Here is a 15,759-nt window from a genome sequence, read left to right as displayed (position 1 = left end):
TGACTGCAACGCCAAACAACAGCCCAGATGAGCCAAGTATCTGCAAGATAGTCACATGCAAATGTCTCTCTGAATAAACATATTTCAGTGTGCTTGGCATAGTAACATAACTAATAGAATCCAGTCTGCATTCAGCACACATCGACAATTAATCAAAAAGCTTTTCTCCCAACCCCAACCTCTATATGCCATGATGGATACCTCATGTTGGTCCCCATCTACAGACTATAAATCCACCTTATCAGCAAATTCCAGTTCACATCTACCTCTGTTTTCCTTCTCTTTCCTTTACTGTCATGTTTACAAATTCAATATAAAGCTGTGTTTGTTCTGTGCTTCCTTTCCAACAGATGTTGGCTGTCTTCACTGATGTTGATGCAATTATAGGCAAGCAGTTTGAAATGAACAATTCAAACATGGTGCTGGAAACGATTTAGCACTTATGTGTACTAAACTGTGTGCTTGCCAAAGAGCAGACACAGCACATCATGGGATGCCCCCTAACCAAGATATTCCAACACTGCAATAACACTACCCCTGCAATAAGAGGCAGGTGGGTTACACCCTCACTTTTTTAACAACTTAAAAATTATCTATAGCTAGTTTTTATATCCCTGAAAACAACCATTTTTGGAACTTTTCAGTGAAAGGAATAGTTCACCCAAAAATTTAAATTTGCTGAAAATGTTCTCACCCTCAGTGCATCCAAAATGTAAATTAGTTTGTTTGTTCATCTGAGAAATTTGGTGTTACATCACTTGCTCACCAACAGATCCTCTGCAGTGAATGGGTGCCGTCAGAATGAGAGTCCAAACAGCTGCTACTCCAGTCCATCAATAAACATTTTGAGAAGTGAAAAGCTGCGTCTTCATAAACAAAACCTTCATTAATGCTTTTATTAACATAATTGATAAACTGTAGTGGTGTGGATTACTTGTGGATTAAAGTAGTAGTTCACTTCCAGAATTAAAAAAAAAGATACAGTATTTTGAAAGATGTTGGTACCTGAACAGTTGATGGGCACCATTGGCTTCCATAGTATATATATATATATATATATATGTGTGTGTGTGTGGGTGTGTGTGTGTGTGTGTGTGTGTGTGTGTGTGTGTGTGTGTGTGTATTTACACCCACCAGCCACTTTATTAGGAACACCTATTCAATTGCTTGGTAACACAAATTGCTAATCAGCCAATTACATGGCAGCAACTCAATGCATTTAGGCATCTAGATGTGGTGAAGATGACTCAAAAACTGCTGATCTACTGGGATTTTCACGCATAAACATCTATATAAGTGACTTTGAACGTGGAATGGTTGTTGGTGCCAGACAGGCTGGTCTGAGTATTTCAAAAACTGCTGATCTACTGGGATTTGCACGCACAACCATCTCTAGGGTTTACAGAGAATGGTCCAAAATAGAAAAAATATCCAGTGAGTGGCAGTTGTGTGGAAGAAAATGCCTCGCTGATGTCAGAGGTCAGAAGAAAATGGGCAGACTGGTTAGAGATGATAGAAAAGCAACAGTAACTCAAATAACCACTCGTTACAACCAAGGTATGCAGGATACCATCTCTGAACACACAACACGTAGAACGCTGAAGCAGATGGGCTACAGCAGCAGAAGACCACACCGGGTGCCGCTCCTGTCAGCTAAGAACAGGAAACGGAGGCTATAATTCACACAGGCTCACCAAAACTGGACAATAGAAGACTGGAAAAACATTGCCTGGTCTGATGAGTATCGATTTCTGCTGCGACATTCAGATGGTAGGGTTAGAATTTGGCGTAAAGAACATGAAAGCATGGATCCATCCTGCCTTGTCTCAACGGTTCAGGCTGATGGTGGTGGTGTTATGGTCTTGGGGATATTTTCTTGGCACAGTTTGGGCCCCTTAGTACCAACTGAGCATCGTTTAAACACCACAGCCTACCTGAGTATTGTTGCTGACCATGTCCATACCTTTATGACTACAGTGTACCCATCTTCTGATGGCTACTTCCAGCAGGATAATGCACCATGTCACAAAGCTCAAATCATCTCAGACTGGTTTCTTCAACATGACAATGAGTTCACTTTATTCAAATTGCCTCCACAGTCACTATATCTCAATCCAATAGAGCAACTTTGGTATGTGGTGGAACGTGAGATTTGCGTCCTGTATGTGCAGCCGATAAATCTACAGCAACTGTGTGATGCTATCATGTCAATATGGACCAAAATCTCTGAGGAATGTTTCCAACACCTTGTTGAATGTATGCCACGAAGAATTAAGGCAGTTCTGAAGGCAAAATGGGGTCCAACCCGGTACTAGCAAGGAGTACCTAATAAAGTGGCCAGTGAGTGTGTGTATGTTGTAAATATATACACAATATATATATATATATATATATATTTTTTATTTTAACTACTATGGGAGCCCATACGATGGTGCCCATCAACTGTTCATATAGTAACATTTTTCAAAATATCTTATTTTGTTTTCAACAGAAAAGAAACTCATACTGTAGGTAGGCTATAACAGTTCCCCTTTGGACATCTATAATAATTATAATTATTATACACCTTATAATTTATTATATTCACATTTTATATTTTAATGATAAATATCCGGCAAAACCCAGAAAATAATATTATCGGTTCATATAATTTTTAACAAGACAGCACATAAGTCCCTGTTTTGTCCAGATGTTGCAGTATGAAGTGCAGTCCCATGTTGACTGCATCATCCACAGACCTGTTTGCTCAGTAAGCAAACTACATTGGATCCAGTAAGGGTCCAGTGATGCCCTTCAGATAAGCCAACACCAGCCTCTCAAATGTCTTCACGACCACAGATGTTAAAGCCACAGGTCTGTAGTCATTAAGTCCTGTTATCTTGTGTTTCTTTGGGACGGGGATGATGGTGGAGCATTTGAAGCAGGAAGGGACTTTGCACAGCTCAATGTTTGAAAGATCTGTTTAAGATTCCTGGTCCCTGTTTTTCAGATATGCTGGTGTCCACACCATCTGGGCCTGGCTCTTGTTACTGAAGAAACACATCATCTTCACTAATCTGATGCAGGGATGGGGGAAAGGGGGGTTGCAGGAGGTGTTAATGGTTGTGTGAAGAGATGTTCAGAGCATTTCTAACACCCCTCTTGTCACAGTGGTTCCAATCTCTGTTTTTCTATTCGCTGCAGGAGTTCACTCGGAGTGTTTACTTTCCTCCGCAAAGCCCACATGAGGGCTTTACAGAAACACTCATTATGCAACAACACCCGGACTTGTTTTTAGCATTCTCGGGGACTTTTCATGCTTTTTCACTTTTTCAACTTTAGTTAGTCTGTAATGTTGCTGTAAACTACAATGAACAAATCTTCAAAACTACATAGCTCAAAGTCCACTTCAAAAGGGGATATTTTATTTAACAGAAATCACTTTTCAAAAACTACAACGAGCGACTCATTTGGACTACAACAGATATTTTATAATCTATAATGCTTACAAGAAAACATATTAAAATATAAATATAAGTACAATTAGCATCAAGCCACATTTGAAAATTTATGTGATTATTAATGTTTTTGCTTAAAACCCACTATAAACCATGATCGAGTGCTTGTAATAACTTCCGATTGTGATCTATTTGATTTTGATTCTATAATAGGCAGACATGCACTCTTTATGTTTAATAACACCACACTGCTTATTGTCATAAACATCCTTCGTTGATGTAAAATTACCATGAGCTCCATACAAAACACATACAGAAAATATATCGTCATAATCATATGTCTTTTTGCTTTCATATTTCATGTGTAGAAAAATGTTTCACTCCTTTTTTTAAACACTGAAGATCTAGAGAGTTAACATGCTCTTACTCATAATAGTCGCACACGTGAAAGAAATGGAACACTCCAGCTCACATAATTCAATGGAGAATATTGAAGATATATTATAATATGTGAGAATAAATCTGTTCTCAGATACCAAAGATAACAGGAATATACTCTTCTTCAATGTTTGTTTACACTGGTTTTCGAAACCGCGCCACCACTGTCACCCTTTTGTGCAACAGCAGCTGCTCTGGGCACGTAATCTAAGCTCAAATCTGATTGGACGGTCCGTTTCATCGTGGAGCGACAGGGAAAAAATCGAAACACAGGATGAAAAAAAAAAACTTGCTTTTTCGCACTGTGAATGATCACGCCTGGTGTGAATAACCCCATAGGGATCTATTGTTTCAATTTAAAAGCGTCAACGCACCAAACATTCGCACCGAATTTTCGCCTTCAGTGTGAAAAGCCCCTTAGACTGGGAGTTTCAAAGCTACAGTAAAACTCATATAGATATTTAGCAAGTTGTTGATTGGCCTCAGTGCAGGGGGATGGTGTCTTGTAGTTGGTGATGCCTTTCAGGCCTTTCCACACTGATGCTGAGTCGCTGGCAGAAAACTGGTGTTCTAGCTTTTTAGCGTAGTTCCTCTTGGCCACTTTAATCTCCTTATTCAATGTGTTTCTGTCCTGATTGTACAAGACCCTGTCCCCCCTTCTGCAGGCATCCTCTTTGGCCTGACGAAGATGCCTGAGTTTTGCTGTAAAGCATGGCTTATTATTGTTGAATGTTAAATGAGTCTAGGTAGGGATGCACATGTCTTCACAGAAAGAAATGTATGATGTTACAGATTCTGTGAGCTCGTCCAGATCATTGGCAGCTACTTCAAAACACTCCAATCAGTGTAGTTAAAACAGGCTTGTAATGCCCACTCTGTTTCGTTGGTCCATCTCTTTACAGTCCTTACTACAGGTTTAGCAGATTTAAGTTTTTGCCTCTAAGTAAGTATAAGATGAACCAGGCAGTGGTCAGAAAGTCCTTCAGCTGCTCTGGGGATGGAGTGATATGCATCCTTTATGGTGGAGTAACAATGATCCAGTATAGTACTGTCTCTGGTGGTAGATGTAACATGCTGTCTGTATTTTGGAGTTCATGGGGGTGATTTGCTTTATTAAAGGGGTCCTATTAAGTCTTGATTTTGTTTTGGGGGTGTACAAGAACAGGCTCTCATACTAGGTTGTTCGAAAAACACATTATTTTTTCACATATTTTACATTATTACAACACCTCTCTCCCCAGTCTGGCATGAACAGCTGGAATAGTTTCTGCATTAAATGAAGGCCCACTTTCTGAAATACGAAATGTGCTGTGATTGGTTAGCTAGGCCAGTGTGTGTTGTGATTGGCTCCACTCGGCGCCTGGTCGGGAAATGTCATGCCCCTTACCACAGCCGCCAGCGAGCTTCAGTGTAAATTCTGCGTCAAAATCAAATCAATTTGAGCACGATTTAAACCAGCATGATTGTAAACACTCTAAGTTTATCTACCCTGGGAAAGCTAGTGTGTCTCCGACATAGTGGTAACACTCATTGCCTTCTGTAGTGCAGCTCAACCAGCCATTTCCCCACCCAAAATACTATATATATCACAAAACAAAACAAAAAAAACATCCTATTCAAAACAAATTACTCGCTCTATTTATTTAAAAAAAAGTTATTTAAAAAAAAAAATATCCCCTTTTGAAGTGGACTTTGAGCTATGTAACTTTGCAGATTTTTTTTTATGCTCAAACAGCAACATTACAGACTAACTAAAGTTGAAAAAGTGAAAAAGCATAATAGGACCCCTTTAAAGTCCCCGAGAATGATAAAAACAGAGTCCGGGTGTTGTTGCTCTGTGTCTGTCATCTGATCAGTGAGTTTCTGTAAAGCCAGGCTCATGTGGGCTTGCAGAGGAATGTAAACACTCATGAGAATGAACGTGTGCAACTCCTGCAGCGAATAGAAGGGCTTACAGTTAATGAAGAGCACTTCTAGATTGGAACCACTGTGACAAGAGGGGCGGGCCCAAGAGCCGTGGGAACAGAGCGAAGCCGGTGGAGTAAATGTTAATGCGCGACACCTGCGCCACTCACCGGTCTCGAGTCCCACGGAGGAGCTCCATAGGATAAACGGAGGAGTGACGACAGTGTAAGACGAGAGAGGACTAGGCCTAGATTTTATTTTGCATTTTTGTTTCTGTTTGTGTGTGGCAGTCATCCGTGAGGGGCTGTCGTGCTCTTTTGTGTTTATTTTATTATTAAAGTTTTTGTTTAAATGTTCGCTGGCTCCCGCCACCTTCTTCATGTGACTAAGAACATTTGTTACAACCACATCTTCTTTAACACTGCTACATATGCACACCACCTTTCGTTGATGTAGAAACATGCACCCCCCCCCCCCCCCCCCACCCTTTGATTCTATCCTCCCATAACATCTGAAAAGTTAACAGATTTAAAAATCTAACACGCCGTGACATCAGCAACCCAAGATCAACAGAATCATCAAAAATACAAAAATTCTTATTTGTCAGGTAAAGCAGAAGAAGTTCGTCCATTTTGTTGGGTAGAGAGCAGAGATTTGCCAGCTGGATGCTAGGCAGTGCTGTTCTAAATTCGCACTGTCTGAGCTTCGTGAGCGCGCCGGCTCACCTCCCACGTTTGCGCGTCTTAAAGCGTTTGATCAGTGCCACTGCTCCGCCAACGACTATGTTCAGCAAAACGTACAAATAGACGAAATCTGGTAAAAGATTGTGTGGTGTGTACTGCGAATGTTCAGCAGTTCATCCCTGGTAAAACTGATCATGTTTGAGAAACAAAAACAGGAAAAACGTACAAAAACAGTACAAAAACTGGAGAGCCACACACTGAGGCAGCCGTCTGCGGCATCATCTTGGACATCATTCTGATTTCTGACTTCTGACTTCAAGGAAATATAGATTGCATTCAGTTAAAGCTTAAGTGGGACCCATATTATCATTTACACAATTTATCCCCCTTTTTTAAGGTTTCCAGCAGCAAATCACCATTTAAATACCTTATTTCCACTCTTTAATCCCAAGAAACTTTCTGACTATCTCTGAATCGCGTACTCATAAAGTGAACTAATAAACCCAATAATCAGCCTCCCTCAGTGGACATTGCCTGTGGCAGCCTGAAGGCAGGTCCTCTAATTCCCAATAACAGCTGATTATTGCTGAATATATCTTTGAGAATGGAGGAAATAATGGGACATGCTGCTCTTGGGTGCCCATATAATCCAGCCATTAGAATTTAATGTGATTTAGCCCTTAATGTGTGTAAGAAAAGAAGGAGAGATATTCAAGAGAGCTTGTGGTTGTGGTTAATACACAAAAAAAGGGAATGCATATAAAGAGGTGTTTATTTTATGCAGTAAAAATAAAAGTGATTTTGCAGACTAAAAGTCACATTGACTAATGATAGAATGAATGATGTGAAAAATGTTAAACTGATCTAAACAAAAAAGTCACCTTCACAGAGAAGCCCTCAGCTTCTTCTTCAGCAGATTGTCCTAATTAAAAAAGAAAAGAAAAAAAGAAGAAGAAGAAGCAATTTACTTGCAGGGTAAAAGATATAAAATTCATTGATTCAAGCAATTAATGTTTAGAATTTGGGGTGGGACAATCTGTTTGTCAGACCAATAGTAAACAGGAGGAGTGACTGATAAATGGAGACTGTGATGAATTTCTAGCTTTTAAATTCTTTCAATTGCTTGCTTTAGATGGATTTGTAGAGCATTAAAAGTAGCTTGTCAATGTGTACATTTGACAACTATGTATATTTATTAGTGTTGTACGGTTTGAACTAGTCTCAGATGTCATGACCATGTTGGCTGAACATCTGATGCATGCGGCACACAAAATCTGAAAAACTTTTGAGTTTTCAAGGAACCTTATGGTTTATTAGGCCTCATTCCTATATTTTGCCAAATCACAAAATCCGCTCCTGCCAATACCATTTGTTCTATGAATGATATGGGTGACATATAATTTATAGACTTATAATTTTCGCTTGTCAGATGATAATACAGGCTTTATATACAGGTCCTTCTCAAAAAATTAGCATATTGTGAAAAAGTTCATTATTTTCCATAATGTAATGATAAAAATTCAACTTTCATATATTTTAGATTCATTGCACACCAACTGAAATATTTCAGGTCTTTTATTGTTTTAAATACTGATGATTTTGGCATACAGCTCATGAAAACCCAAAATTCCTATCTCAAAAAATTAGCATATTTCATCAACAAATAAAAGAAAAGTGTTTTTAATACAAAAAAGTCAACCTTCAAATAATTATGTTCAGTTATGCACTCAATACTTGGTCGGGAATCCTTTTGCAGAAATGACTGCTTCAATGCGGCGTGGCATGGAAGGCAATCAGCCCTGTGGCACTGCTGAGGTGTTATGGAGGCCAAGGATGCTTCGATAGCGGCCTTAAGCTCATCCAGAGTGTTTGGGTCTTGCGTCTCTCAACTTTCTCTTCACAATATCCCACAGATTCTCTATGGGCGTTCAGGTCAGGAGAGTTGGCAGGCCAATTGAGCACAGTAATACCATGGTCAGTAAACCATTTACCAGTGGTTTTGGCACTGTGAGCAGGTGCCAGGTCGTGCTGAAAAAACGAAATCTTCATCTCCATAAAGCTTTTCAGCAGATGGAAGCATGAAGTGCTCCAAATCTCCTGATAGCTAGCTGCATTGACCCTGCCCTTGATAAAACACAGTGGACCAACACCAGCAGCTGACAAGGCACCCCAGACCATCACTGACTGTGGGTACTTGACACTGGACTTCAGGCATTTTGGCATTTCCTTCTCCCCAGTCTTCCTCCAGACTCTGGCACCTTGATTTCCGAATGACATGCAAAATTTGCATTTCATCCGAAAAAAGTACTTTGGACCACTGAGCAACAGTCCAGTGCTGCTTCTCTGTAGCCCAGGTCAGGCACTTCTGCCGCTGTTTCTGGTTCAAAAGCACACGCCTGTGCACGGTGGCTCTGGATGTTTGTACTACAGACTCAGTCCACTGCTTCCACAGGTCCCCCCAAGGTCTGGAATCGGTCCTTCTCCACAATCTTCCTCAGGGGTCCGGTCACCTCTTCTCGTTGTGCAGCGTTTTTTGCCACACTTTTTTCCTTCCCACAGACTTCCCACTGAGGTGCCTTGATACAGCACTCTGGGAACAGCCTATTCGTTCAGAAATTTTCTTTCTGTGTCTTACCCTCTCGCTTGAGGGTGTCAATGATGGCCTTCTGGACAGCAGCCAGGTCGGCAGTCTTACCCATGATATCCATATTAATAAGTTAATAGCTCGTTTAGAGAATCTTTTCATGATATGCTAATTTTTTGATGTTTAGAGTTAATTAGTTGATTCAGATGATTAGGTTAATAGCTCGTTTAGAGAATATTTTCATGATATGCTAATTTTTTGAGATAGGAATTTTGGGTTTTCATGAGCTGTATGCCAAAATCATCAGTATTAAAACAATAAAAGACCTGAAATATTTAAGTTGGTGTGCAATGAATCTAAAATATATGAAAGTTTAATTTTTATCATTACATTATGGAAAATAATGAACTTTTTCACCATATGCTAATTTTTTGAGAAGGACCTGTATATGTAGCCCCCCATAAAGGGCTATGGCAATGCTAACTACGCCACCCCTTGGACACAACCCGTAATGGCAAGGGGACTCTGTTACAAAAAGAGCACATGCACAGGTTTTGTTTAGCAAAGAAGAAAGATACAATCTTTATTTTATCTTTAATTAAAATTCAGTCGCTTTTGGTTGTCAATAAATAACAAATACATAATTTGACATAGGGATAAGCCATAGGAGGGCGGGCCCCGGGTTACAAGCTGGACCAAGCCTAGGTTTCAATACCACAAGTGAACTAAAGCACACCACTTTTATGGTAGAACAAACACTACAAACTCAGCCTACATAACCACGGCAATCATGCCCCTTGATGCACACATCACAGCACTACACTGCACACATCAGTTCAAAATGGGTGAAACACTAAGGAAACCAGACCAGAACCTGATAAGCTTGTCTATCCTATGGGCCCAATCCACCCCAAGACTATGACTAGGGAGGGGGAAGGAACAAACAACAACAAAAAAAGAAAAGAAACCGCTAGCCGGTGGTCACAATCAGTTCACCGAACACCAATCTTTTACAACCCCCACCGGGTAGCGGGAAAAGGGAAAAAAAATATAACGAAAAAAAATAAACAAATCGGAAACGTGTCTAACAAAAAAAAAAACACAGCACCTGTACATTCATACACATTTACACCTCTACACACATTCAAGAGAACAGCAGCCGACAATCAGATTGTGGCAGCCTCTGCCTACAATCTAGTGATTGGGTGAGCAGACAGTGTTCCGGCACTTCACAATCTCCCCAGGGTCACGGAGCACTCCTCTGTGCTCGTCCGTCTAGGCATTCCAAACGTGTTGTTTCGGAAGTGTGCACTCACACAAACAATGGCGCCATTGGCAAACACTCTGCAGCCCCTTGTGCTACAAACAGCACCCCGAAACACTGCTGCACTCTGACACGTTAGCAGCTAACTACAGTGTATCGACCCCGGCATGAGGACCCAAGGTGCCTATAAACCTGCCTGTTCTCAATTTCCGACCACTCCCACCCACATTAGGTACCATAGCAACCCGAGAGGGAGTGAAAGTGATCGGAAGCAGGGACAGAGGAAAAAGAGAGAGGGCAACATAGAATGCCTCGAACTCACAGGCTACAATCCACCCCCTCCAAATGAATCGGCGGCCCGACGATGATACCTTATGTCCGGGAGACTTCACCCTCTATTCCTGATGAATCATAATTTATGCCACTAGTCGACCGGGGTAGATGGTAAGGATTGGAATGCTGTCCTGCTGTAGACCTCGCTGAACGGCGCATGGCCACAGTATTGTCCTCAGGCACCTCAGCTGTATCTTCAACGTCCATTTCCCCCACCGCTAAGGTGCCGGTTAAAGCAGGTACAGCTTGGGGCTCTGGTTCAGCACCATACCATATGATCACATCTCGGGCATCACCATCGTCCCCAGCCAGAGGGTCTTTGGGGGTCTCCTCTCCCCGAGCTGGACCAGGGAACCCACCTGGCCCAAACCTCAATCCCGCAGGAACGATACGCATCTCAGAACGATGCACCTGTTGAACAGGTCCACCTGCATCTGCAGAGATCACCGTATATACCGCTCCTGCCCCAGAAGGGCAGCGTACCACTCGATAGACCACAGAGTTCCAGTAATCCTGAATTTTATTTCTCCCACATGGATGATTCCGCAGATAGATCAAATCCCCTTCTTGGAACCCGGCATCGTTCACCTGCTCATTATGGCTCTGATTACGCCTGAGGGTCAGTTCTTCTGATTTCTGTCTGACGTGTTCATGAGTCATCCTGATGCTTTGCTGGTGCTTTTCAACCCATTCTTCTAAGCTGTTGGTGTCTAGGACAGCCTCCCTAGTACCAAGCAAAAAATAAACCGGCAGACTTGGATGATGGCCAAACATCAGATAATATGGGGTATGCCCTGTGGTCTGGTGGGGGGTAACATTATAAGCAAAGGTGAGCTGAGACAGATGATGTGGCCAACGACGCTTCTCTGTCTCGGGTAGGGTACGCAGCAAGTCGTGGAGTGTGCGGTTTAAACCGCTCACACTGGGCATTCCCTTGAGGGTGGTATGGAGTGGTAAGGCTCTTTTGTATACCGTACATCTGACACAGTTGCTGGATCAGGAGGCTCTCAAAGTTTCGTCCCCGATCGGAATGTATAACGAGCTGGGGGACCAAACTTATGGAACCATTCTTGCACCACCAAGGCCCTGGCCACAGTGTGTGCTTTTGGTCCTTAGTAGGAACAGCCTGCGAGTACTTCGTGAAAATATCTGTAAGGATCAGGACATTCTCTCGTCCATCACTGGCCGGCTCTAGCAGAGTAAAATCAAGAGCTAATATTTTCATTTGGTCGAGTGGCCTGCATTGTGCTCCAATATGTACGAACCTTGGGCTGGACAGCCTTCCCTACAACACATCGTTGGCACTGCTGGCACCACTGTTCAGAGCATCTTTAGTCATACTAGGCCAAAACATCGGCTCCGAAGTAGCTGGAGTGGTTCTTTTCCGTGCCTTGGTGCCCTTGCTCGTCATGGACACTCCGTAGGACTTCTGTTTGCAGGCACTGGGGCAGCATTAATTGGAGAGTCTCTGGACCTCCCCCTGTTGCATAAATCAGGCGATAAAGAACGCCTCCTTCGTCGACTAGGCGATCCCAGTGTCGGAGCAGGGCTCTGCTGGATTTGGGTAACGCTTCACGCTCCCTTGCACCTGGCCGTCGCCCTTCTTGATAGTACTTCTTCAAGGGTCCAATGACTGGGTCAGGTTCCTGAAGCAACCTGAGATCCTGAGGTGAATGCCCCGGTAAGGCCACCACTTCCCCTCTGTCCCGAAGGTGAAGTGTTCTAGATACTGACGAGAAAGCGCATCCGCATTCTGATTGCTCTTGCCTGGCCGATATCTAAGGGTAAAGTTGAATGACGCCAGCTGGGAAGCCCACTGCTGCTCGGTTGCGCCCAGCTTTGCTGTAAGCAGATGGCTCAAGGGGTTATTGTCAGTAAATATTGAGAAATGGTTCCCCCACAAATATTCACGGAACTTCTCCGTTACTGCCCACTTTACCCGCAAGTAAGTTCCAGCTTCATGGAGCTATAATTCTACATATTTCTTTCAGCAGCTCTGAGTCCCCGACTGGCAAATGCGACTGGACGTACTTCCCTTCATGTTCTTGGGAGAGGACCGCACCAAGGCCTCCGTAACTGGCATCTACCTCCAAGATGAAGGGCTTCTTAAAGTCGGCATATGCCAGCACTGGAGCCGAGGTAAGTCGCTCTTTCAGAGACAGGAATGCTCGCTCACATCCTTCATCCCAAGCCGATTCCAGGGGAACTGGGAGGGTCTTTCCCTTTCTTCGAGGTCCGCTGAGTCTACCTACCAACTGATGAAGTGGGGCTGCCAACTTTGAAAACCCCTCCACGAAGCACCGATAATAACTTGCTACCCGAGAAAGGATCGCAATTCGGCCAGGTGTCCAGGGCGTCTCCACTCCTTGACCACCTCTATCTTGGCAGGATCCATGTAAACTCCCTCAGCAGAGACCACATGTCCCAAGTAACTAACCTGGTGCTGGAAGAAATGGCATTTTGACAGTTTTACTTTTAGTCCCTGTTTTTGCAGACAGGAAAATACCTCTCTCAGCCTTTCCAGATGCTGCTGAATAGTAGCGGAAAAGACGATCACATCGTCCAGGTACAGTAAAACGGACTGGTATCTGCAATCGCCAAACATACGCTCCATCAAACGCTGGAACTTTCCAGGGCATTACACAGTCCAAATGCCATTCTGTTGAACTCAAACAGGCCAAAAGGTGTACAGAAGGCAGTCTTTGATTTATCCTGCTCCACCATTGGAACCTGATTATATCCACTTGCGAGGTCTAAGGTGGAAAACCATCTTGCTTCACGGCAAAGTGCATCCAACGAAACCTCTATACGGGGAAGGGGATATGCGTCACGGCGGGTTTTTTGCATTTTAACTGCCTGTAAATCTACACAAAGGCGCAAACTCCCATCCTTCTTGGTCACCAGGACTATCGGAGAAGAATATGGACTGCTACTTTCCCTAATGACTTTACTATCCAGGAGCTGTTGGATGTGTGCCTTTACCGTTTCATACTGGGAGGGTGGAATTCTACGGTATGGCTGCCGAACAGGGACATTGTCCAACAGGGGAATCTCATGGCTGATTAAAGACGTACATCCTAGGTCTCCCTCCCCTTGGGAAAAGATGTTACTATACTGGACAAGGAGGGCCCTTGCCTCAGCCGCTTGTTGCTGGGTCAACCCAGGGAAATCTGGCACCGTGAACTCAGGGAAACTGCAACTCTCAACCACCTCCTGAGTGGAGACATAAGCTTGACACTGTTCCCAAGAAGGGTCAACTGATATAGAGGCAGCTGTTACTGTCACAGCCTCAGCCACAACTTGTACAGTGCCAAAGGGTGGCATGGGGGCAACCATACCTTTGTGTTACCAACATTCACTACAGGTGCATATACCAAACCCTTTCTCGCCGGCACCAGGGTGGGGGACACCAGTAGGCCTTCAGGCAATTGCTCCTCATCAAAGCCCAAGGGCTCCAGCAAAAACGCTACGGACTCAAGCTGGGGGCATGTAACCGGGACCATGGTTAGGGCTCCTGCCTCAAGACAGACAGCCCCTTTCCCATGGACTTTCACTTTAAGCGGCTTCGTTGCATTTACAATGGCCTGGATCTGTTCACAGTGTCTCAGTGCATGTCGGGCTGCCGGCGCCGCCGATTTCACAGGAGGGGAGTGGAAGAGCTGTGAGCCATGTTGTTCAAAAAGGACCTGATAGCATTCCCCAATTACATTCATTCCCAGTATCCCGGGTGTTATAAGCTTGCGGTCTTTAAGAGGGCCATTCTCTGGGTCTTTAACAATTAAAATTCCCCTCCTCAGAATGCATTGCCCCAATACCCCCACCTCCAACTCTAGGTAACCAACATAGGTGATGTCTAACCCATTAGCGGCCTTAAGCCCAAGCCATCTACAATCTTTCTTTTGTAGGTGATGGAAATGCTCTTGAAAAAAACTCTCCGTGATGGTGGTCACCACTGACCCAGTGTCAATTAAACAGGGAACTGTTACTTCTCCCATAGAAACAGACAATACAGGACAATTTTTTGACTAACTTATCATATTTTGAGAATGCAATGAGCCATACACATCCCTTCCCAGCGTGTGGCTCTGCACACTGGGAATTGCTAGTTTCCCGACTGGCTAAGGAGATTGTCTGGGCCTGGTGCTAGGTTAGGGGGGATATCAGGGGGCAGACGTGAAGCTGACCCACTATTCTTGGTGGAAGTAGCTGCCTGACAGTAGCGGGCTATATGGCCTGGTTGGTCGCACCGTAAACAAATGGGCTGACCATCAGGGGCACGTTTGTATCGCCCACCCCGGGGTGGTGGAGGAGCCTGTGATCTACCACTAAGGTGTCCTAACTGCCTTACGAGCATATCCAACTGAGCGTGTTGCTTAAGGACTAAGTCTTTTAGTTCAGCGAATTCTGAGGACTGGGGGGCTGTAACACATTGCGACACAACCTGAGCTTCACTGCTTACCCCCGGAGCACGGTAACTACGATCTCGATTGGACTGACCCTCCTGCACCCACCTTATAGCTTCTTTCCGTACGGCTAGAAGAGTCAACCCACTATCTGCTCATACCAATCTCTTGAGTTCTCTACGTAACATAGGATCAGAGACATTTTCACAGAACTGGTCTCGCAGAACAACATCAGGGTTCCTGATGGCACCTTCATTTGACTGTTTTACTTTATCCAACATTTCCATTAAAGCATGAGAGAACTCAAACAAACTTTCATTATCCTTTTGCTTTCTATTAAAGAAACGCTGTTGCCAGTAAACATATGATTTAGCACACCCATACACTTCTCTTAAAACTTCAATTATTGACTCAGGGTTTTCACGTGTGGCTATAGGACAGTACTTAACCTCATTTCGGGCTTCGCCCTCTAAGTGATCAAACAAAAACAATGCCTTGTCAAAATTAGACATATGCGTTGCCCGAATACAACTTTTCGCTTCTTCAATCCATTCTTCGACAGACAAAGACCCTGCAGTTGCAGAGCCAGAAAACTTCGGGCACCGCCGCTCTCGAGGTATAAAGAGCGCTTGCTCCCGTTGAACAGGCTGGGTACTAGTAGCACTGCTACTAGCATTGCCCACGGTCCCGCCCCCCGAAAGTCTCTCATTTT

Source organism: Cyprinus carpio, chromosome A18 (genome assembly GCF_018340385.1).
Source record: "Cyprinus carpio isolate SPL01 chromosome A18, ASM1834038v1, whole genome shotgun sequence".
Lineage (NCBI taxonomy): Eukaryota > Metazoa > Chordata > Actinopteri > Cypriniformes > Cyprinidae > Cyprinus > Cyprinus carpio.
Note: the sequence above shows the minus strand (reverse complement) of the source record.